Consider the following 21,296-nt stretch of genomic DNA (forward strand, 5'->3'; position numbering starts at 1 on the left):
CTCATCGCACATCTCTAACCCCTCATTAGGACAGTGCCCACCTACCCTTTGGATCTACTTCATTCCAGTCCTTGTGGTTTGGATGAAACACCAAGTGGTGCCTGCCATTCCAGAGGGGCTGGAGGCAGCATCCATCCAAGTAGGCAGCCTGGTGTCTCCTGCCCCACCTTCTCAGAGTAGAACACACTCTGGATGCAAGTGGATGCCACTCCTGCTCAGGATAGCTGGTAGGCCACTTCTAAGACCAGGACACAAAATGCCAGTTCCCTTCCCTCCCTGGATGTGTGTTTATAAGCCAAGAACACACAAACCCGAACTGCTCTGAAGGCTACATCTGCCTCCCTCATATATCTGCACAAATTACATTTCAGTTTTTATTAGTCCCAGATCACTCTCATTTCCTGCTGAGTGTCCTGTGGATATCATTAACATTTCTACGGCTGGAGTTGTGTGTGTGTGTGTGTGTGTGTGTGTGTGTGTGTGTGTGTGTGTGTCCCTGCAATATATTCCCCAAAATGCATTTCCAGAGACGTTATCTAAAGAGGGGAGCCATGAACAGTGTCCCCTCCCTGCCTGCTCTGTCCCTGCCCCGTCTAATCAGTCCAGCTGCCGTGCCTTTTAATTTCCCCACACAGGATTACAGGCCAGCTTCTCGATGCACACAGGCAGCTGGATGTGGAAAGCATCTATCTCTAAGAAAAGACAGTTCAATTAAAATCTCAGAGGCCCAGTGCCTGTTGGAGGACACAGGCAGAAAAACATGTGCCCCAGCACTACCCTCCAACCCTGGCAGAGGGAGGGACAGAAACAAAGGCTCTCAAGCATGGTGGCATCCCAGCTGCTAACTACAAAGGTACTACTGGCTCTGCCAGGAGAAAATAGGTGCTGCCTCTTTAAGGCTTGCAGTAGGCTCTGTTATTAATTATTGTGATTATGATTATTTTCCAAGAGCACCAAGAAAGGATATGGAAGAGATGAGAAGCAGATAGCAAAGGACTGGTATGGGCAGCATCAGGAGAGCAGATGGAAGAATGGATTCCCCATAGGTGATGGTGACCTTTCAACATGGCGGAAAGAAGTTGAGACACTGGAGTAACAGCAGTAAGGTTTGAGAAGGGAACCTTGCCCCAGCTTCTGCTCCTCCCCCTTCTCCTGGGAACTTGCCAAGGCTCCCCCTCAACCAGCTTGGCAGAATCTGGCACGTAGCTAATGGGAATCCAGAGCAACCCTCGATGCCCTAGGGACATGAATACTCCACCCTTGTAACCACTGGTTATTCTAGACACTGGGTGGAAGAGTGTACCAGGCCCAACAAGGCCAGATCTTCATGGAATCTGATGGTGCTTACAGTCAGAATGGACTTTCTTCGACATTCCAGCAGCCAAGGATGGCAAGCCATCAACACAGCCATGAAACAGTGCACTGAAGAATAGTGAGGTTAAGCCTCAGGTACGGCCTTCTCCCAAAGACTCTGTATGTTCTGGGAGCGGGGTGAGGGGAGATGGTAGCCACTGATAAAACTGGACTTCATGTTTTATCTTGTCCCTTCTACTACTAAAGGTGAAGTTAAAAGGGGCAAAGAATTTCCTTGTGACCCTAGCTGAACATTGAAGATCAAACCCCTCTTCTGGACCCCCACACCAGAAAGTCACACCCTGTCTTGGTATGACAGCAAGAATACAGAGCTGAGCTCAGGACAGACAAATATATGCATAGGTACCCACCTGCCTATGTGTCTCTCCTCAGCAAGCCAGACCCTGTCTGCAAGCCTGGCTCTGCATTTCTGTGCTACTAAGGACAAATCCAGGGCCTTTAACTTGCTAACCAAGGTCTACCACTGAGCTGTACCCTAGTTCTCAGCAGGCCATCCTACCTATAGTATCTGACTAGCCTCTAGTAAAGGGTCGTTAGTCCCAGAGGCTCATCAGGCCCAAGAGTTAGCCCCATCAGTGAGCCAGGTCTACTGTGGGCCAGAGCTGCTAAAGCTTCCAGTGAGCTTGGTAGGAATGTTATCCTGAGGGGAAGGTGGAAGGAGGAGTGGGAGGAGACACACCCGCTCTTTACTAGCATCCCTTGGCCACTGGTCCTCCCACCCTACCATAGTTGTTTATAACCTGATTGGTAGCTTTGGAAAAATTGAAAGCCTAACCCAGTCTGGTTTTCAACCCTGAGAACCAGAAAGGGGGGTATTTATGGGGCCCAGGAAGCCTAGAGAAAGACAGATGTTCATGGAGCAATGGGTAGGTGAGACCCCAAGGGCCTCCCCATCTGTTATGAATGAATAATAAATATTAAGACTTGGAAGCTGGGAGAGGGCTCAGTAAGAGGGCTTGCTGTATAAGCCTGAGGACCTGGGTTTGGAGCCCCAGCACCCATGCAAAAGTAGATGGGCAAAGCAGGATGAGCCTGTAACCCCAGTAACAACGGGGAGAGGGATGGATAAAAGGAGAAAATAGGTATTGCCTGATCTTGCAGGATAGCTAGCCTGGGGGCAGTGAGACTGTCTAAGGGGAATGAGACAAAAACCAGCATCTTTTGAGGACCTAAGAGGCTGAATCTGAGTTCTCTGGAGGATGTGTGAGAACCCCCTTCAGACTTATTATCTTTACCATGCTAGGGCACTGGGGTGAGATCTAACACCATGGCATTGGCCCTACTGGCACAAGTTCTTTCTTAGACACCGCCCTCAGCATCTCTTTCAAGGATGCAGTAGGTCACAGCTGGATGCCCTCAGTGGCAGGGGCCCATAGTCCAGCTGGGCCTGTGCCCACCATCAGGGTTTTCTTTTCTGTAGCCACCTCAGCTGCTATTCTTCTTCATCCGTCTCTTGTGGCTACTGTGGGTCATTTTATTGACCACTCAACAAAAGGCATCACCACCTATCTGTCTAAACAAGGAGGAAAAAAGACTAACAAGAAGAGCGCAGGCCTTGCCCACCATGTCCAGCTCAGGCTAGCCTGCACTCACTGATGCCACACACAGGCAGGTTCTAAAGATCAGAGGTCTGGCTAGAGGAAGCTCACAGGGGCTCCCCAGGCTGCTTGGGCTGGTCTACACTCCAAGCCACAGGTGAACTCGTTAGTACAGCTGTGTCCTCTGCATTCCATGTGCTCTAGAAAGACCAGGACTTAACTCACTTGTGGATGAAGCAGCAAAGAAGTACCACACTAGTAGCAGGCTAAATGCCACTAGACTTGAGCAAGCCTTTCACCTCCATGGGCCTCAAGGCCTCTGTGCCAGTTGTTCCCTTTTGCTAGGAAAACCATCCCCAGACAACCAGGCAACTCTACTGCGTCCCTACGATCACTGTATTGAAAAGGACACCCCTTGTGCTTCCTTCTACTTCTTCAAAACTTAACTTTTAGCCTCGTTACTAGTCTCCTCTCGAATGAAAAAGTTCCATAGGAGCAGGGATTTTGCCTATTTTATTCATAGTCATGTCCCCATTGCCCAGAACAATAAATATTTATTAAATGAATCATGCTCCAAATGTCACATTAACCCTGTGAAACTAAATCCAGACTAAGCAGTCAGTTGATAAGACACAGTGTATTTGGGCAGGGACTGAGAGGCACAGCCTAGGGCCACAGGTCTGCTTCACACAGTATACACAAACTTGTTCCTAAGGATGGACAGAGTCCACTTCAGAGCAAAGTAGTCAGAAAGGCATTGGAATCAGGCTGTACACACCGAGGCCAAGCAGAGCTGGCGAGAATGTGCCAGAGAAGCCTTTTCTTTAAGAGGTTACAAGTCAGAAATGCACAGTAGGGATGTTTTTCATTTTCAAAAATGTTACCAGGGCTGGCAAGATACAATGGCTTAGTGATCGACTTCCATCCCTGGAACCCACAGTAGTGAGAACCAGCTCCTGGAAGTTGTTCTTACACACACACACACACACACACACACAGGCACACACCCAGATTTTAAAAAAAAAAGTTATCAACAAAGTCTCAAGGGTTTTTATTGTTGTTATTTAAGCAGGGCAAAGTTCAAAAGGACCATCTGTGGGCTTTCACTTGACCATCAGCCACAGGTGTCAAATACTGACAAAGCAGACACCCACCTCATGCAGTTTAGCTCCTGCCTTCTTGGGCTGGGGACTTGGGTATTTAATGTAACAAGGAACACCTGGATATTCAGAGCAGGAGGCCTTGGTAGGTAGCAGCATGGCCCAGGCAGACACTGAAGTTACAGGTGAGTGACCTGGGCGCAGGAAGGAGGCCAAAAGCTAGAGGTAGAACTGTGGTGTGTGCACAGCTTGTAGAGGTGGTGTAGGAGGTGGCCCTAGAACATTCCACAAGAGACAGGTGAGGCCCCACCCCTCCCCCTCCTGGGACCCCTGCCAAGTTCCCATGTGGGGCTCATGACAGCAGTAATTACATAATTAATGGTACAATGAGCTGCCTCCAAAGGATAAGAGCCTGAAGGTAGGGATGTCAGTGTTTGCTCCTAAGCTCCAAAGCACTACTCTGGCCCCAGAGTTGCCCCTATAAATATTGCTCTGAAGGGGACCAAGTGGGACATAGGGACACTGTTGGCTTCGTGCTTATCACAGTATTTATTCTTTATCACAGCCTCAGAGGGTGAGCACGACAGAGCAGTTTCACAAGTGGGTGAGGGAGCCGGTGGGCAGGACATAAACTAGCCAACTAGAAAGGCACAGCAGAATCTGCATTCCTTCCTCTGCAGCCTTTAGTGTTGGTGCCCAATGGTTCGAGCCTGGTGTGGCTCAGCAGAAGTCCAGGTGGAGGGTGAGCAGCGTGCAGAGCTGAGATCCAGGGGAATGTGGGCTACATGTGTAATTAGTCTAAGGTGTAGAGAACTGCCAGAACGTTGCTGAAGGACACCCGGGGACAAGAAGGAGAAGAAAAAAGATGAAGGAAGCAAGTGGCTGCCCTCCTGAAGCTGGGAGGCAGCAAGGTGGCTTCCAGAAGCAACTACCTTCTACAGCACCTACTGCCTGCCTTGATCCAGTTCTGAGTTCAGCTGCTATAGCCAGTGGTCAGGGTACCTGTTTTCTGGGTACTGGTCCCTGGTGCTTTCAAGGCATCTCTTTTGTGTGTTTATGGGAATTCTAGGTCTGCTCTCCCAGTAGTGCCAGCAGAGGGGTCTCTGGCTCCTTAGACAGTCCTGTCTGCAACCCGCCCCAGGAACCGGGCACATTCTTCCTCAACACTCCAATCCCAAACTTGAAGAGATCAATGGAAACCAGAGAGGGTCAGTGAGTTGAGCTGTCCGCCAGGCTCAGCAGTTATGTGCCTCAAATGCCTCTCTGTCACACAGAAACAGAGAACATTGCTTTCCTACTCTATACCCCAGCAGGGAAAGATATTGCTGCCTCTGGGAGCCTGGATAGAACCTCCCTTGCTGCCTGCCCCAAGGGCTTCTCACTGCAGCACGCTGACAGGCCGTGAGGTGCAGCCCTGGCCCCCTCTCAGTGCGGGTTCCATATGGGGGAGCAGGGTACCGAAGCCCCTCCTGCACCGGCCCCCAGGGGAGGAAGCCGCCTGTCAGGCCGCCTCAGCGTGTCAAATCCTCTTGCTGCCTAATTGTGAGACGGCAGCGTTTAAAGAAACGCTTTTCTGGCCGCCTGCCACACCGCAAACTGCTTGGTATAATTTTATTATTAAGGAGAGAGAAAAAGAGAAGGGGCTGGAGGAGATAGAAAGGGGAGAGCAGAGGAAATTGCTTCGTCCAAGTCAGCTGGTGGAGTATTCCGCTCAACGTGAAAGCGGGGACAGCTTTCCAGTTGGCAAGCTGACTCCGTTAATTGCGCATTCAGTCTCTACTTAGGGTAATTGGAACGGAGCGGGGCCTAGCTCTAACAATTAGGGTCTGCGACTAGGCCATTAACCCTTTCCCGCAACCAGCCCCCGCCCCAACGACACCAGGCGGGGAAGGGTGCAGGCAAGAACCCCACATTGAGGTATGGGCTGCAGCAGGGTACAGCCTAGGGAGCCGCGAGGAGGGTGGGGTCTGCGGCCTCTCCGCTGCTGCTACAGATGTTTCGGCCATGTAAGACAAAGGCAGAGCGCGGCTGTCGCCGAGAGAAAATCCGCAGGACTCCCTCAGGGGCAGGTAAAATTTCACCTTCCATTGGTATTCCCCTCCCCCTCCTCGTCTCCCGGCCTTCCGCCAATCCGGAGAGGGCCACCAAAGACGCCGCGACGCCTCCTCCGCAGCCCAACCCACTGACCCCAGCAAGGTCACGGCGACCTCCCGCACACCCGCCCGTCCTCAGCCACAGATCCGCAGGGACTGTGGGCGCCCGGAGAGGAAGGGGGCGCTGCGCTTGCCACGAGGCAGAGGCAGCCAGGATGCTCCCCGCCTCCCTCCCGCCTGCACCCGGACCTGGGGGCGGCCCCCCAGCCTCCATCATTCATTTTCCTGATTCCCGCTGTAGCCGCCCTCGGAAGTCAGCCGAGTGAAGCAGCTGTTCCTTGCACACTCCACTTGACCAAAGATGATGATAAATGAGGCCAGGGCTGCGTCAGGGACGCGGCTGCAAAGGCCGTGCAGGGAGGGAAGTGGGGGCCTATAGCCCCCTCGCCCCGTTTGGCTAAGTGCGCGCCCGCGGAAGACAGCGTCTGAGCTCTCCCCACCCCCGCCCCGCAGACCTTGCCGCAGGTCCGCACCCTTCCCGGACCGCTGGGGTCCCCGCGGCGTCCTCGCCTCCGCCCCCAGTCCGCGCGCCCCAAACCTATTAACGCTCGTAAATAATGAATAAAGGAGCGCTTCCTACAGCCGCTCTGGGTGCGGGAGGGGCGGCAGCCAGAAGCGTGTGGCTGGGGAGATCGCCGCGGGCCGGACCGAGGGGCTCGGGCGCGCGGCCCCGCACACGTGCAGCCGTGGCGTGCAGGCGGCACCCCGCCCGGCGGCGGAGGAGGGGAATCCCGCGCTGCCCTCCCCAACGCCACCTCCCCTGGAGTCCTCTGGCACCGAACGAGGCGAGAGAGTGCGCGCGAGCTTCCCAGCCGAAGAGGGTTATTTTTAACCTGCCCCCCTTTCTATATCTGCCTCGGCGATGCGCGCCCGCCCGCCCGCTCCAGTAGCCGAGGACGAGGGCTCCTCACCTCGCTCGCAGGCTCCGGACTCTGCGCCTCCCCCGGCCCGGCCCCCGCCCTTGCGCGGGCAGAGCGCCGCTACATCTCAGCCTGGAAAGGGCCTATTCGGAGCCGCGTGCCTTTCAGCTAAATATCGGAACCGGGTGGGATGGGGGCGGGGAGCCGGCGCTCGTCCCCTCGCCTCCCTCACTCCCTCCCACCCTGCGCGGAGTGGCGGTGCGAGGCGGCTCCAGCTCTCCGATAGCCTCAAACAGCCGGCCCGAGGACCGAGTCCCCCTGGGGTTCTCGGCCTGGTCTCAACATCCTCTAGTTCGCAGAAGCTGGAGCTCCTAAATGCAAGGACCCTCAGGGTGCAGCGGCGCCAAGCTGGGCGCTACCACCCCCACCGCCAGTCCCCTTTCTTAAGCCACTAGACAAATACGCCATTTGAACAGCAATGGGCAGGTCTTGCCGGAAATTTCAAAGCAAGCCCCTTCCTGAGCCAGGGTCTGGGGACGTGCCAGGAGCACACAGGAAGCTCGCCAGAGATCGGTTTACTCCCTCTTGTTGGTCTGCCTATGCTCCCCCTAGGGAGAACCCCACTTTGGCTTGCCTTCTTCAGAACCTTTTCTTCCTCAGTATGAGGTCGCAGGAAGTTCGCGTACGTTGTGGTTGCCCTTCTCCCCAAAAGGCCACCCACCTTAAACTTCATTCTGCCCTCTTTAGAAGAGGTGAACATCAGATGGGCAGCCCAGCCAGAACCAACTCCAGGATCTTGACTGAGTCCCTCAAGTATCCTGGCGATTTCCAGATTGTCCCTAACCCAATTCGGGGTCTTAGGGAGAAACCTTTAAGGAGGCGATTAACTGCAGCAGCGAGCAGAGAAAGTGGTAGCCATCCCAGACACAGAAACTATGGGGTTACCATACTAGTTCTCAACATGTGGGTCAAGATCCTGTCATAGGGGTCACCTAAGACCATTGGAAACCACAAATATTTACATTACAATTCACAACAGTAACAAAATTACAGTTATAAAAGTAGCAACAAAGATAGTTTTATGGAAGGGGGTCACCACAACATGAAGAACTGTATTAAAGGGTCCCCACATTAGCAAGGTTGAGACCAATCTCTTGAGGCTTAAGTCAGCTAGACAAACAAAACAAAAAAAACCCAGCTTTTGATGGGCTGGGCTTTTGGCTGGGTTCATCCTAAGGAGAGCTGCTTCAAGCATGCAGATAAGTAGAGGCCTTATCCACAGAGCACCTGGAAGAAGCAGAAGGGAGGTTGATATCCCAGGAGGGTTGTGATGTACTTAGGTCAGGGCTCTAGATGGGAGGTGGGAGGAGCCTGGAAGCCAAGGTGGGTTAGGAGGGAGAAGAGGACTGGTACCCACGCAGAAACAAGGTACTAGGAGATGGTACACATTGGGTTCTGCCTCCCTCTGATCTGGAAAGTTCTTCACATCTCACTATTGAACCCTGTTCCCCACCAGAGACTGGTATTGTTTGAAGAAACCTGGAGCCACCAGAGGTCTGTCTTCCCCTCAACTACCCTTCAACGTGTAATGTCTCTTCTCATTTCCAGAAGTGGAAATGGCTCCAAATAATAGAAAGGCTGTTCCAGATTCCACTCTTTGGGAGCCCTCAGGGCAGTGCTGCAAGCGGGGCTTCCGGCTGGAGACAGAGTGGTTCCTGAAGATAGAAACAGATGCACTGGCATGAAATTTCAGAACACTGGCCTTCTGGGGGAGGGGGAAAGGGGACTAGAGAGAAGTGTCACACGGCCAAGCCACTCTGTCAGTATTTCTTTGCATGAGTCTGGATTCTACAGATTTCTTATTCACCTGCAGACTGAATCTCATTCAGCAGTACTCTTCCAAATATGCATGGCTGTTGAGATTACGTAAGTTACAAATTCATTTAGGGATAGGTGTTCCCATGCAGTGCTATTTTGTGCCAACAGACTGGACAAATGCTCTGATTTTGATCTTCCAGGTTCTCAAGTGAAGAAGCGCTGGATTTGTGGCTGTCGTCATTCCAGGAGACATTTGTGCCATACTGGTGGCTGCTCTGACACAACAGAAGCACCACCCTCAGAGAGAGGGGGCTGGCAGCCCCTGCTTTAGGGGCAGCCTGAACAAACTTCCTGAGCCCAAGTGGGAAGCTGGCTGATTACTCTCTCTAAACAGCCATGAAACGGGAAGGTATTTAAGAGAAAAAACCAAAGCCTAGGCAGCTGGGTCCAGCATCTAACTGTTTCGAACATCGCTCTTGTTTCACTCAGGGTGAACACAACACTTCAGCTGGTCCTTGTGTGCTGGTTCTGGGCCCAGGCCGCCCTGGACCTTGCTTCTGACTGCATCCAACCTTTCCAAAACTCTCTCCCTGGCTTCCAGACCACTCTTCTAGCTGCACACAGCTAATTTGTCCTGACCCACAGATGCCTCACTTTGGAAGCTTGTGGGAGGATTCCTTATAACTGGTAGAGAATGGCAGATTGTATCTATTCCTAAGGAATTCCCAAGGTCAGGTTCAGGTAGCCAGTCATGGGGCCTGGAGTTGTGTGAAAGATGCTCTCTCTCCATGATGAAGCCCTGCGAATGAGTGGCTGGCTGAGGGTTCAAGTTCCAGCTCCTGTACACATAGCTGGGGAACTTGGGCACTTACCCTTGGCATGTTTCATGCTCTTGAGTTGTAAAATATTCTAGGCATCCAACCAGCAGGGCTATTGTAAGGGGTGGGAGGAGAGCTAGATTTGGGCTCCTTCCAGTCATGCCCGCCCTTCCCTACAGAGACAGATTTGGCCCTGTAGGTGTTCGTCAGGATACCACTTACTTGGCTTTCTGAGCATGTAGGAGATACAGGCATGGTGCTGTCTCTGGCTAGCTGCTGAGGCACAGGAGAAAGGGAGCCCTGGTCCAGATGGGGATGGAACAGGTTAACTAGTTCTACCTCTTTGAAATACTTTCTGGCACTATGGATCCAAATAAAAATTCCATTTGGCCAGAGTCCTAGCCCAAAGTAATACATGTAAGGTCAGTCACCTACATGTCCAACCAAGGGAACAGCAACAAGGGGGTACAATTAGAAAAACCAGACCTGACTATATGAATGAAGCTTCGTCCTTTCAGCTACTGGCCACCTGCCTCCACCTCAGCATGACAGACACAGGCGGCCTAGAACCTACAGCTTCCAATATCCTGCACTCTTTCTGGTACAAAGAACGCTATGGCCCCCACAGGGCAGAGGTGGGCCTGATCACTGACTACACTGATCTTCATGAGTGGGCAGGGCAGGGAGAATGCCAGAGCTGCTGTTCAAAGGCACTCTTGGTTTGTTTTTTGAGGTCCTTCCTCTCCCTTCAGTGTGGCCTAGCAATACACTTGCCTGTAATCTTTCCAACAAAACACACATAAAATGTAGAGGCAGATGCCATCCAGGGTTTGTGAACCCAAAGGCTCTGAACTGTGAAACCTGCTAGAGATAAGGGATCAAATCATACCCCTAACCTGAGCTGTGGGACCCTATGCAAGTGGAGATTAAATGAGACCATATAGACAGAGCTATCAAGAGCTGCACAGGACATATCCGTCCTTTTAAAAGATAAATATTGACATTTTTTTTTAATAGCAAAAGCAAAGGACTGGAACCTCACTGGTCTTTGCTGGCTGCAGAGGTGTGGCCAGGAAGACAGGAGCTCCCAGGTGTCACATGGGTCTGACTCTCATCAGCTCACTGCTATTCTCACCAGCAGATTACTGTCAGGGTAGTCAGGCACACTGCTTGGACACAAAGGCCTAGTGGCAGTGGCCTGAGCAGGGTCCTGTCACATGTGACAACTCTATGTATTAACTCTGGGTGGAACTGACCCGGCAGACTAGCAGGAAGCCTTGCAGCCCCAGGCCTAAGGAATGTTCTGGATAGCTTTGTGTTTCACTGTGATCTAGAAGTAGCTTTTTCCAGAGTGCCCTTACAAGAGTCTTTGGAAACAAACACGAAGTACCCAAGACCCTGAGGCTGACTGACTCTGTGACCTCAGGTGAGATACACCACCTCTCTAAGCCTGTAATTTTCATCTTTCAAGTAGGGACAGCAGTTAAACATCTACATCCCGGGACTGAGCTGAGAGCCACTAAGGAACAGAACAACCTTGCTACCATCACACTATGGCGGATCTCACTGACCTTCCAGGCACGGGCTCTTTTCCGAGTGAGCATCAGTCACATCCTAACTCACTTTGCAGATGAGGTCACAGGCACAGAAAAAGGCTTAGGGCATTTGTGTATTTAGATGAAAGTTCTAACATTATATAAATCATGCTGGGGTGGTGAGGGGGGTCCAGAGGCAAAGCTAGGGTGTAAAACGCCACATGTACTTGGGGTATAGGGTTCTATGTTTTCTGGCTGTGCCTAAACAATGTTTTCATCTCCAGAGAATCAGCAAGAACATAAGCACCCTACTTTAAAAAAAAATGATCCCAAGAGACCAAAGGATATCTTGGGAACAGCAAGACTTAGATTTAAGTGAACCCTAGCCCCAACTCTAGTCAGGGCAGGACCTACAGAAAAGGAAGGTCCTTTCAGGACTGCATGCTAATAATTTCCTTTGTGGTCACCGTCTGGCACACTTGACCTATTGTCTTCTTTTCCAACTATAGAAGCTGAGCAGACAGACCATTTTACACCCAGGGAAACTGAACCCCATCCAAAGCTCTGAAGCTTACTTCCTGGGAGCACCAAGTTTCCCAACAAACTATCCAGTCCCTCAATCCACCCTGACATCCTCCCCTTCATTCATCCATGTATTCTCCACTCATCCATCATTTTTCCCATCATCCATCTGTTTACCCACCACCTACCTGCCCATCCACCCACCTGCCCAACTATCCTTCCATCTGAGAAGCAGCTCCCAAGTGTCTACTCTATGCTGCATGGGTATAGGAACGGATGCAGCCAGAGACAGCAAAAAGATCAAGTAGCCCTTGCAGAAGGCAGGTGAGTGCTGATGTACAGGCAAAGGCTGAACTCATACCCAGAAGGCACAGGGTCAGAGGGATAACCCATAGGAAGTCCCGAGTCTTGAGGAATATGCAGGAAATACTGAGGGAAAGGGAGACAGAGGAAAGGTCTGAAAATGTAGTGTCTTTAGTTAGATGTGAAAATGAGACAGGTAAGGCCTAGATCACAAACGTGCTAAGTGACAGTGAGTCGCAGAGAACAAGAGCAGGGATGACAACACTAGATATACATATGCTATGATTCATAGTAACTATAGCAATGGGTAAATATGGAGGCCAGCTAAGATGAGGCTGGATTATCTCTTAGAGAACAGTAATGAAGTCAGTCTACTAACCTGCCAATGAATGTCTCCAACTCAAGTCTGACTTGCAACTCTTGGTGTGCCAGAATCAGGTAGGGTCAGTATCTACATGTAACCCAGTGTATGTCTGAAGCCCAGAGAGGACAAAAGCGTCACACAGTGTGGAAATCAAAGCCTACCAAACCCTCACCTCCAGCTCACCAGGTCTGCTAAAGAGAAAGAGATCTGAGGTCCTCCTGGTGGTGGCCACCTTCCTCAAGTGTTCTCCTTGATCTCACTGGGCATCAATGGGAGGAAGAACCACTCTTAACATTGGGTGATGGAAGGTTGGTGCTGGGACATAAAGGAATGAAGTTTCCTTAGTCAATAATTGTGTGTGCCAGCTTGCTGGGCAGCTTTAAGGGTAGATAAAAGCTCCAGCTATGCTGCAAAGGAAGGGCATCCCTGACTGGTGGACATATGCAAGGTAAGCAGGAACACTGAAGATGCTACACATCCTCTATGAGGCCCTTCCTCTTCAGATACATGCCCCTTCTCCTTACATCCAGGTGGGTCCTGGGGCCACACGGCCTCCAGGGCTCCTTGCCCTTTTCCCCCTCACAACCTTCAGAACCTCTGCCAACAAAAGATCTTCTCCCACACAAACTGCATTTAGAGACTGCCTGATTGCTGTCTCCTAAGAGACTCAAAAGCACAAATCAGGCCTCTGATGGACATGTCTGAGTTGGGACTGGAGGATCTAGCTGTGGAGGGCCTCACTGAATGAATGAGTGAATAGGTAGATGAATGGTGTTCTGCCCTCCAGCAAAGCAGAACTTTGTATTAACTAAGTATTTTTCTTAGCCTGTGCAAAACATGGTTCTCTAAAGCTTTTAGGAACGTGATAGTTTAAGAACAGACAGTTCTCAGACCCTCATCATGGTGCCTGATCTGAGGAACTCAAGAGGGGCCTGAGAATTATTAGGCCAGGCTCCTGTCTATATGCTAGGTACCCCAAAGACCTACCTCAGAACTCTGTTCACTGGGACACCACCCTTCTCCAACTCAGGATCAAGGGAAGCCTCGCTGATGGGAGCAGGGGGAGCGGGGGCGGGGGCTGCATATCTGCACAAGCAGGGGCACATGCCTATGCATAGGCTGGTATCTCTGCGGCTCAGGAAAGCAGGGACTACGGGGATGGCTTAAGGTGAAATTTAAGTCCATTAGTGCTTAGTTAACATCATCATTAGCAACAGCAAAAAATAAAGATGGCAGGGTGTATGAGCACTCATCAACTGTCAGGGTCAGCACCACCTCTCTCCTCAGACCTGGCTCCCACCCTCTGCCAGCTGGGTCCCCTGTCCACTCAGACATCCAGGCCCCTGCCCTGGCCAATCCTTGAGATTCAGCCCCTTGGTCAGCATGTGACCAGAGCCTGTGACCAGAGGCAGCAGGCTGAGGCATAAGAAAGGAATCTGTCAAGGAGCCTGAGTGTGGCAGAGACAGCAGCTCCTTAATCTGGTTCCTTTGATAACTTCTGTCTTTTTATGCACACACAAGGATCGCAGCTCTACCCTGCTCAGCCGTCTCCCTGCAGCTAATGCCTGACAGCTCTGTTTATGTCTCCCTGTAATTCTGCAGCTTTATGTTTTTTTTTTTCTTTCCGGGGCCATTAAGCTCACAGCTACAGGCTCCATCTCCTGCTCACCCCCCCCCCCCAACCCCTGCCTTTGTCCTTGAGGCCTAGATGCCCTGAAGCTCTTTGGGAGATAGGCTGTCCCATCTTGGCTAGTGGATAAAAATCCTGAATCCCAGACCTTGTCTGAAGGCCAGTACAGAAGCTCTCCTGACATCGACTCCTGCCTCCTCCCATCACTCTTATGTTGGCCTGTTCCCAAGGCAGATCCCATAGCTGGCAGCCTGGATGGACAAGGTGAGCCCCTAGCCCTGCTCCATCTCTGCCCCAATTCTGTTTTCCCTCTGTTCCTTCTTTTGGCCTCTCTGAGTGACTACAGTTCTTTCCAGAACACAGGTCCCCTTCTGAGGAAAAAGACCCCCAGCTGCATCTTCCTTCTGAATCTCTGAGGCCTCTGACTGAAATCTAGTGTATCCTGGTCCTCTCAAGCCTTCACTACTCCACTGATTCTCCCCTTACCCATTTCACCTGAGTTCCCCTTCCAAGGTCTCCTTAACCTCACTCCACAGTATAGAGCACACCACATGCACAGCCACCACAGATCTGTACCTACTACCCAGAGGGTTGGTTCTCCAGGTCTCTAGCCCCTGTCCCTGTAGCCACCCCCCCCCCCCAAAGCTCTGTTCATAGGGCTTTATTGCTATAAACTTTTTTTTTTTTTTTTTTTGGTTTTTCAAGACAGGGTTTCTCTGTATAGCCCTGGCTGACCTGGAACTCACTCTGTAGACCAGGCTGGCCTCGAACTCAGAAATTCACCTGCCTCTGCCTCCCAAGTGCTAGGATTAAAGGCATGCACCACCACTGCCCGGCTGCTATAAACTTTTCAATGGCTTCCTAACCCTTCATCTAATAACCTGCCTCCTGCCCTTAGTATACTGTAGCTCCAGTCCTGAGACCTCCTGGACTGCAGTGGCTCCGTACTTGAGTAGACATCAGGCCTCATCCTTTTCCAGTTTCCTCACTGGAATCAGTTCTTCCCTTCTTGCACTGCATCAACCTCTCCTAGACCCTTAGACAGGTCTGCAAACTCATATTCTATGCCCCCACCAAGTGCTAGCTTTCTACATGCCCTAGGCTGTCCCTGTGCTCTTCAGTCCTCAATGTCCACACCTCTCAACAACAGTCCCTTGGTATACCATATTGGGATACAACTCAGATGAAGCAGGGTCACATTCGGCCAGAGCCAACCCCTAAAGGTTGATTGGAATATTAAAAAGGCATAGGCCTGTTTTGTCTCCTCCTTTGGGAAGAGAGCCACCTGCCCACTTCTACTCTGAGGCTCAATTGCCTCAATCCCAGGGTGGCCCGGTAGGAAAGGCAGAAGCTCTGCTCTGGCCACTGGTGCCTGTATAGAGGGAAAACCATTCTGCCTGCTTCCTTTGGCCCCCTTCCTGCTAAGCTGCCTGTGACATGCCCTATGTCTGCTGCCCTCTGACACACTCTTAGCTTCCCCTCAAACTGCTGAGCCTTCTGAATATTAGATGACCTGACCCTGTTCTTCTATCTCCCTCATGGACGGGCACCAAGATATCTTGCCTATCTTCGATGCCTGGCACACCCACCTAGCCCAAGAAGACTAGAAGGCGGTATCCCTATTGTGTATCCCTGCTGTGTGTGCCTCCTTTTCTTACGTCCAGCCTAAGACTCAGTTTCAACCCTGTCATCTCATGACTCCTCAGAATGTGTGACCAAAAGTCTGTAATAGCCAACCAGACCCTTATCCCATGTGACCCTGGTAAGCACCTGACCTCAGAGCAGTTCTCCACTGCACAGGGTACCAGGCAGATATAGCTGTGGCAACTTCATGCAGTTCTGCTGCCAAGAGTCAGGGAAGCTTTGTGATGTGTGAGGCCCTTGCTGAAAACACTGAGATCTCTGGATCAGAGATGGCAGAGCTACACCATGCACCCTGTATTTCTGAATATAAGTCCTGGGTAGCTGACTTGGTGGGGAGCAGTTATGGATACAGCTGGGAAGTATCCTGAGGTTGCTGAAGTCATGATGAGCACTGCAGCAGGACCAAGAGTCAATGCCAGCCCCAGCCCCATCATCCAGAGAGTGGCAAGATACTCTTTTCACTGAGCAGTTACTAGCTGCAAAGCACCCTGCTGCCATCAAGGTAACGGGCAACCAACCACTAGACTCTGAGGCTATGCTGGGGTGAGGGTTGAGAGATACCAAGTCCTTGGCCAAGAGGTGGGAAAGTGCTAACTGGAAGCAGCACAGCCAGGTCCTCAGCATCCCACTAACTGCATACCTACAAAGTGTTGTCCAGTACTCCCCCTACCACAAACAGCACCAGGCTTTTCTCTCATCTGAGGAGGGCAAAGCTGTAACAATTAGGTATCTTGAGACAGGCCACATATCTATATCCCCTATACAGAGCCTGAGAAATGACCATTGGTCTCTGTCCCTGCACAGAGACAAGAAACAAGGCTCAGAGAAATCAACTGATCCTGCAAGATCACACCGCACAGCGGGTCCTCCAAATCCCAGCCCACAGGACCACTGCTTCCAAAGAGCTTTTCTTATTACAGATAAATGTTAAGGGTCTGATACACAATGAATAAGGCACAGAAGCAGGCGTTCAACACAATCCCAACTAAAAGCTGACATCAATGTCTTTTCATCTAAGAGGTTGGAGGTGAATACTATTTTTTTTCATATTTTTCCAGCAAGGTTTCTAAAAAGACCAGCAGTTCTGTGTTTTCTAGAATGAATGGGGACAAGAGCTGGTGTAACCAAATTCTGGTTAATAGAATGTTGCCATAGACACCATATAGGCATCTATACATCATACACCCTTCTAGATTAAGAGCACAGTGTGCCAGTTTTAGCCTTTGGTGATCTGTCCTCTGTCATTCTTTGTTCATTTAGAATGTTCCTTGGGACCTAGGATCCCCTCCATGAGACAGACATCCCTCCATAGGCCTATGGGACAGCAGGATCTTTTCTTGTACCTGCTGGGGGAAGGAAGTGTGTCCCACTGTATGCTATGCCTCCATCTCCCCTTTACTTCCCTGGCATCGAGTGCGGTAGCCCACTGCTCTGGTACTCACGGAATCCAGGCCCACTGTGTGACCAGTCTAGGCTGACATCCCCAACACAGCGCCCACACTCATAAAGCATTCTATAGACAGCTCTGGACCACCCCTACCCTGAGAGGCCCCTGGGCCTATGGCCTGAGAACAGCTGACAGCTCCTTAATAGAAGCAGGCCACCCTGAAGCCTGAGTGACACTATGCAGGTCTGACAAAGATGCTGAGGCTCACATCAAAGCCTCATTTTTCTTTTTCCTGTTAGGCACTGAAACCATTTACATAAAGAGCCCCACATGGGTCTGCAACAAAGATGCATTTCTCCCCATATCCCTTTCAGCCTCTTAGACACTGCCTGTCAGACTGCCTTTTGGGGGGTGGGTATCTAAGGACACCTAGACACAGGGCTGGGGAGGCCAGCCAAAACAGTAACTATGACATAATTTCTAGTTTGTGATGGTGCACGAGCTCAAACCCAAGGCCTCCAAAATACAGGTACTACACACTGAGCCACACCCTCACCCCTCTTAATTTCCTTAAAAACAGAAAAAAGAGAAAAACTAACCAATTTATAAGAATCTCAGTCAAAATGGAAGGGGTCTCTGGGAAGTCTAGGCCAATTGTGAGCAGCAGCTTCCAGTCCATATCCATCCCCAGGCCTTTGGCTCTGCTGGGCAGAGGCTGACTGAACTACTGGGTCAGGCCTACGAGCCAACTCTTCCCAGTGGCAAGGGCCAAATTCACAGTCGGCAGCTGGTGTGCCTGTCATTTCTGCAGCTCATTCTGGGTGGTCCAGGGCAGCTCCTAAGCAGTCTTCTTCTGTGACAGACAGGTCTCCTATTGCTTAGAGGGGGGAGGTGACTCAGAAAATGACCTGGGAACACAAGAAACAGTGTCATTGGCCAAGCTGTTTTAGGTCATGTGAGTTGGAATCCCAGGGAATGTGTTTTACCCATTAAAAAAAGGCTTCCCGTGGAGGCCGTATGATACTTGACCCAACTTTACATCAACCTTGAAGCCCCAGCAACAAACTTGGCATATGAGCAGGAGGCTCTCATCACGTCTAGCCATCAGAGCAGCCCACGGGCATAGAAGGTAGATGGGAAAGGGAAGAGAAGGAGGGAACTGGGGCACATGGAGAAGACAGAGGGGCTTGAGATGGCCTATGTTCTGGGGTCTCATGGCTCTCCTAAATTTGTTTCCATGTACCCTTTCTCCTCATGGAACAACCATGGCTAGCCATGGTCACAGCTGGGATGGTTATGAGCAAGTATACTGCCCTCATTTGTGTTACCACAAAATTCACAAGCTCAGAATGTGATCCACTTATTCAAAGTCACACATGAAGCTATACTGGCAGCTTTCCTACTGCCTGAAGAGAGAATATCCTCTTCAAGTCATATGGAGGCCCGGCCAGCCGATGCTGTGTTGGAAGCAAGTCACTTACTTTCCCCTACCCCTCTTCTGCACATGCTGCAGCTACTTTGGCCCCTCACACACACATACAATTTCCCCTTATTCCCACTGTCTACTTGGATCCTTTTATAACCCAAAGCTACTTCCTATGACTGACTCCTCTGCTGACCAAATCCCATCTCTACAGCTCCCCATTCTCAAATTTCCTGCCTTGTGCATTTACTTGCTGTGGTTAGAGATAAAACCCAGGGCCTCATACACACTAAGCACTCTGTCACTAGGTCCCACCCCAGGCATAGCTCTACAGCTTGTTGGGAACTCTGAGGGTAGGACTCCACCTGTCTAATCAGGGCACATAAGGAGGAACATGCTGGCCCAATGAAGAGGTGAATGTTGACTCTAGAGCCTGAGCAGTACAGAATGTAGCTTACTGGAGACTGTCTGCTGGTGGTGTTCAGGCTCAGGAGTTCCTAGCTCAGGGCACCAAAGCTCCCTCCAACCATAGTGGCCACTACAAGATCCTTTAAGAGACTTTTTGCATCCCCAGACTTTGCACACACTGAGCATCAAATGCTAGGACGCTCAACCCTCTCCATTTGCCTGGCACACTGTCCATGGATTGTCATCTCCACACAAGGATCATCTCTCCCCAGATCACACTAGATTCCCTCCCTGAAGCCCTATCCTTAGCAGCAGTAGCTTCTTACAATTCCCGGTTCTGTCTTATCACCCATCCACTAGCACATGGTAGATGCTCACAAATTCAAACAATGTGGTTTGGGTTCCAGAGGCAAAATCTGGTGACTACACAGAAACCCAAGAAATTGCTGAAATACCTGCCACTCATCACCCTGGATGACAGGAGAGAGGCCAAAGGCAGTGTGGGGAACATGATAGTATGTCATGTGGCCCAGACTGCTCATGAATTCACTATATAATAGAGGCTCTTACCTCAAAAGTACTGAGACTACAGGAATGTGCCATCAGCCAATTCTGTAAGTGAACTGAGGCTATGCACTTCATTCTCTTGCACTGTACCCTAGCCCACCTACTCTGGAAAGCTCCCCAGTCCTCCACATCCAGGGCTAGTACTTATGGCTCAGCATATCTCTAAACCTGCTTGCTTAACCTTGGAGACAATACATGCAGAGCTGTGTTAGGTACAGAATGTGGTGGAGGCAAGCATTAAAAGCCCAGTTCTCATCCTTAGAAACAGGAAGAGAGATGTCAGCACTGTCTACTTGCCCTTTGGTGGCCTACTTTTCTTCATTTACCTTTTGGAGGAAGGCCCCTGTATCCCTGTGTATTTCAGAGTACAATTTGCCAAAATCTGTGTTACTCCGAATACCATTCCTGTCTTAAAACAAACACTAGGCAGAGGGGGAGGCCACCAGAAAGCCCATTTTCCTAGGATTTCCATTTGCTGAAATTTCTGCAATTACCACCTACTTTATTTGTTACTATATAATACTGACCCCATAGCTTCATGGAAGTCCTGGTTTTTTGTTTTGTTTTGACTCTGTTGGGGGGGAGGATTGTATGTAGAGGCCAGAAGTTGGTGTCAGATGCCTATCTGAATTAGTCTCAACCTAAAGTTTTGAGACTGAACTCGGAGCTCACTGATTCAGCTAGGCTGGCTGAACAGAGCACTCCAGGGATCCAAATGTCTCTAAGTCCTCAGCGCTGCGATTAGAAGTATGTACCACCTTGCCAGCTTGTCTTATTGCATGTAAGCACTTTATTCCCAGCTATCTCCCAAGCCTCTGTCCTGTTTTCTGACAGGTCCTCCTTGGTCGGCCATTCTGTCCCAGGAAAGGCCCACGTGGTCCAGGCCTTTATCAGAACGAAGACCAAGGCTGCACTACTCTACCCAACACAGGCTGGGCATGTGGCAAGGGCATAACTAAACTTTTGCAGATCCTTCTCTCCTCATCTGTACAATGAAAGTAACAAGCTAGTACCTGTCAGTGTCACCCCATCCCACTCCCACAGCTCCCAGGGCTACCTAACAAACACCATTTGCTTTGCATTCTAAGTCCTAACAGCCTCTCTTCTAGCTCCTTCTCCAACAGATCCATCTGCAATATACTGAATTTTGGGCTAATACTTACTCCAGAACCTAAGCATATGACAATTATGTTGAAAACCCACAGATCCTATTCATCCTTTTAAGCCCTGGGCAGCCACCCTCCTCCAACCCACCCTTTTCTGCCTGCCCCTCTTCTCTTAGTGGGTTCCTGGTACACACATTGATTCTTGTACTCCATTGCAATTAGAGCTTGACACCACTGTCTCCTACCAAACCAGATTCGACAGGGACTAGGCCTTTTGTCTTTGTTTTAAATCCCCGGTGCTTAGATACCGCCTGCAGACAAACAGTCACTCAGGAAAGTCTAGCTGACAGGTGGGTGAGTCTGTAAACAACATCTGCACAACCCTTAGCATCTATGAAGCCTTTTCCTGTCTTCCCTCTCAGACCCCATCCCTAACCCCAGGCATGGCCTCAGAAGGCCTCAGGGGGCTTTTCTCTGTCCTGGAGCTGGGGTCTGCAAAGATCTTCAGCAGGGATCAGCAAAGGCAGCTGAGACCCTCTTTGAGCAGGATGTCAGCTGTTTCCTTAGCTAAGAGATGCTTCCCCACCAGCAGCTGGAGTGGCCAGCAGGTGCTCAGGTAGCCAACAAGTATGGCCCAGAAACTGGCTAGCCCAGCCATCCGCCCAGAGCCTCCAGGATTTGGTGGTTGAGTGCAGCTCTACCCGTGAGTCTTGGTAACAGTTGCTATGTAAAACGCTCGAAGGGGG

The 21,296-nt window shown here is 50.7% G+C and overlaps 1 protein-coding gene across 5 annotated transcripts in view; it reads right to left on the reverse strand.

The window, feature by feature from the left end:
* Rai1 (retinoic acid induced 1) overlaps positions 1-21,296 on the reverse strand; it is a 93,988-nt gene that overhangs the window by 16,085 nt on the left and 56,607 nt on the right. The window contains exon 3 of one of the 5 annotated variants that reach the window (XM_034507381.2): positions 17,646-17,954. The exons of the other annotated variants lie outside the window; for them this stretch is intronic. The gene's annotated coding sequence lies outside the window, so the exon portion shown is untranslated. The remainder of the gene's footprint in view (positions 1-17,645; positions 17,955-21,296) is intronic. 5 annotated transcript variants of the gene reach the window in all.

This window comes from Arvicanthis niloticus, chromosome 6 (assembly GCF_011762505.2).
Source record: "Arvicanthis niloticus isolate mArvNil1 chromosome 6, mArvNil1.pat.X, whole genome shotgun sequence".
Classification (NCBI taxonomy): Eukaryota; Metazoa; Chordata; class Mammalia; order Rodentia; family Muridae; genus Arvicanthis; species Arvicanthis niloticus.